The following is a 3,151-nucleotide window of genomic DNA, read 5'->3' as shown; positions in this document are numbered from 1 at the left end:
AGAGTGCGAGAAAAGCGCTCCCAAATGGCCTAACAGTGGCAGCCAATCAGAGTGCGAGAAAAGCGCTCCCAAATGGCCTAACAGTGGCAGCCAATCAGAGTGCGAGAAAAGCGCTCCCAAATGGCCTAACAGTGGCAGCCAATCAGAGTGCGAGAAAAGCGCTCCCAAATGGCCTAACAGTGGCAGCCAATCAGAGTGCGAGAAAAGCGCTCCCAAATGGCCTAACAGTGGCAGCCAATCAGAGTGCGAGAAAAGCGCTCCCAAATGGCCTAACAGTGGCAGCCAATCAGAGTGCGAGAAAAGCGCTCCCAAATGGCCTAACAGTGGCAGCCAATCAGAGTGCGAGAAAAGCGCTCCCAAATGGCCTAACAGTGGCAGCCAATCAGAGTGCGAGAAAAGCGCTCCCAAATGGCCTAACAGTGGCAGCCAATCAGAGTGCGAGAAAAGCGCTCCCAAATGGCCTAACAGTGGCAGCCAATCAGAGTGCGAGAAAAGCGCTCCCAAATGGCCTAACAGTGGCAGCCAATCAGAGTGCGAGAAAAGCGCTCCCAAATGGCCTAACAGTGGCAGCCAATCAGAGTGCGAGAAAAGCGCTCCCAAATGGCCTAACAGTGGCAGCCAATCAGAGTGCGAGAAAAGCGCTCCCAAATGGCCTAACAGTGGCAGCCAATCAGAGTGCGAGAAAAGCGCTCCCAAATGGCCTAACAGTGGCAGCCAATCAGAGTGCGAGAAAAGCGCTCCCAAATGGCCTAACAGTGGCAGCCAATCAGAGTGCGAGAAAAGCGCTCCCAAATGGCCTAACAGTGGCAGCCAATCAGAGTGCGAGAAAAGCGCTCCCAAATGGCCTAACAGTGGCAGCCAATCAGAGTGCGAGAAAAGCGCTCCCAAATGGCCTAACAGTGGCAGCCAATCAGAGTGCGAGAAAAGCGCTCCCAAATGGCCTAACAGTGGCAGCCAATCAGAGTGCGAGAAAAGCGCTCCCAAATGGCCTAACAGTGGCAGCCAATCAGAGTGCGAGAAAAGCGCTCCCAAATGGCCTAACAGTGGCAGCCAATCAGAGTGCGAGAAAAGCGCTCCCAAATGGCCTAACAGTGGCAGCCAATCAGAGTGCGAGAAAAGCGCTCCCAAATGGCCTAACAGTGGCAGCCAATCAGAGTGCGAGAAAAGCGCTCCCAAATGGCCTAACAGTGGCAGCCAATCAGAGTGCGAGAAAAGCGCTCCCAAATGGCCTAACAGTGGCAGCCAATCAGAGTGCGAGAAAAGCGCTCCCAAATGGCCTAACAGTGGCAGCCAATCAGAGTGCGAGAAAAGCGCTCCCAAATGGCCTAACAGTGGCAGCCAATCAGAGTGCGAGAAAAGCGCTCCCAAATGGCCTAACAGTGGCAGCCAATCAGAGTGCGAGAAAAGCGCTCCCAAATGGCCTAACAGTGGCAGCCAATCAGAGTGCGAGAAAAGCGCTCCCAAATGGCCTAACAGTGGCAGCCAGCTAGAGCTAGCTTAAGTTAGCTTGGGTTAGCTTGAGTTAGCTTTAATTAGCTTTAATTAGCTTAAGCTAGCTTAAGTTAGCTTGGGTTAGCTTGAGTTAGCTTGAGCTAGCTTGAGTTAGCTTGAATTAGCTTGAGTTAGCTTGAATTAGCTTGAGTTAGCTTGAGTTAGCTTGAATTAGCTTGAGTTAGCTTGAGTTAGCTCGGGTTAGCTTGAGTTTGACTTCATTAACCCAAGTTAGCTTGGGTTAACTTCATTAAGTTAGCTTGAACTAGCTTGAGTTAGCTTGAGTTAGCTTGAGTTAGCTAGCTTGAATTAGCTTGAGTTAGCTTGAGTTAGCTTGAATTAGCTTGAGTTAGCTTGAGTTAGCTCGGGTTAGCTTGAGTTTGACTTCATTAACCCAAGTTAGCTTGGGTTAACTTCATTAAGTTAGCTTGAACTAGCTTGAGTTAGCTTGAGTTAGCTTGAGTTAGCTTGAGTTAGCTTGAGTTAGCTTGTCTTAGCTTTAGCTAGCTTGAGTTAGCTTGAACTAGCTTTAGCTACCTTGAGTTAGCTTGAGTTAGCTCGGGTTAGCTTGAGTTAGCTTGAGTTAGCTTGAGTTAGCTTTAGCTAGCTTGAGTTAGCTTGAGTTAGCTTGAGTTAGCTTGAGTTAGCTTGAATTAGCTTGAGTTAGCTTGAGTTAGCTTTAGCTAGCTTGGGTTAGCTTGAGCTAGCTTGAGTTAGCTCGGGTTAGCTTGAGTTAGCTTGAGTTAGCTTTAGCTAGCTTGAGTTAGCTTGAGTTAGCTTGAGTTAGCTTGAGTTAGCTTTAGCTAGCTTGAGTTAGCTTGAACTAGCTTGAGTTAGCTTGAGCTAGCTTGAGTTAGCTTGAGTTAGCTTGAGTTAGCTTTAGCTAGCTTGAGTTAGCTTGAACTAGCTTTAGTTAGCTTGAGTTAGCTTGAGTTAGCTTGAGTTAGCTTGAGTTAGCTTGTCTTAGCTTTAGCTAGCTTGAGTTAGCTTGAACTAGCTTTAGCTACCTTGAGTTAGCTTGAGTTAGCTCGGGTTAGCTTGAGTTAGCTTGAGTTAGCTTGAGTTAGCTTTAGCTAGCTTGAGTTAGCTTGAGTTAGCTTGAGTTAGCTTGAACTAGCTTGAGTTAGCTTGAGTTAGCTTGAGTTAGCTTGAGTTAGCTTGAGTTAGCTTGAGTTAGCTTGTCTTAGCTTTAGCTAGCTTGAGTTAGCTTGAACTAGCTTTAGCTACCTTGAGTTAGCTTGAGTTAGCTCGGGTTAGCTTGAGTTAGCTTGAGTTAGCTTGAGTTAGCTTTAGCTAGCTTGAGTTAGCTTGAGTTAGCTTGAGTTAGCTTGAGTTAGCTTGAATTAGCTTGAGTTAGCTTGAGTTAGCTTTAGCTAGCTTGGGTTAGCTTGAGCTAGCTTGAGTTAGCTCGGGTTAGCTTGAGTTAGCTTGAGTTAGCTTTAGCTAGCTTGAGTTAGCTTGAGTTAGCTTGAGTTAGCTTGAGTTAGCTTTAGCTAGCTTGAGTTAGCTTGAACTAGCTTGAGTTAGCTTGAGCTAGCTTGAGTTAGCTTGAGTTAGCTTGAGTTAGCTTTAGCTAGCTTGAGTTAGCTTGAACTAGCTTGAGTTAGCTTGAGTTAGCTTGAGTTAGCTTGTCTTAGCTTTAGCTAGCTTGAGCTAGCTT

Source organism: Convolutriloba macropyga, unplaced genomic scaffold (assembly GCF_964194025.1).
Source record: "Convolutriloba macropyga unplaced genomic scaffold, txConMacr16.3 SCAFFOLD_403, whole genome shotgun sequence".
Taxonomy (NCBI): domain Eukaryota; kingdom Metazoa; phylum Xenacoelomorpha; order Acoela; family Convolutidae; genus Convolutriloba; species Convolutriloba macropyga.
The sequence above is the reverse complement of the archived record's forward strand: the minus strand, read 5'-3'. Positions refer to the sequence as shown.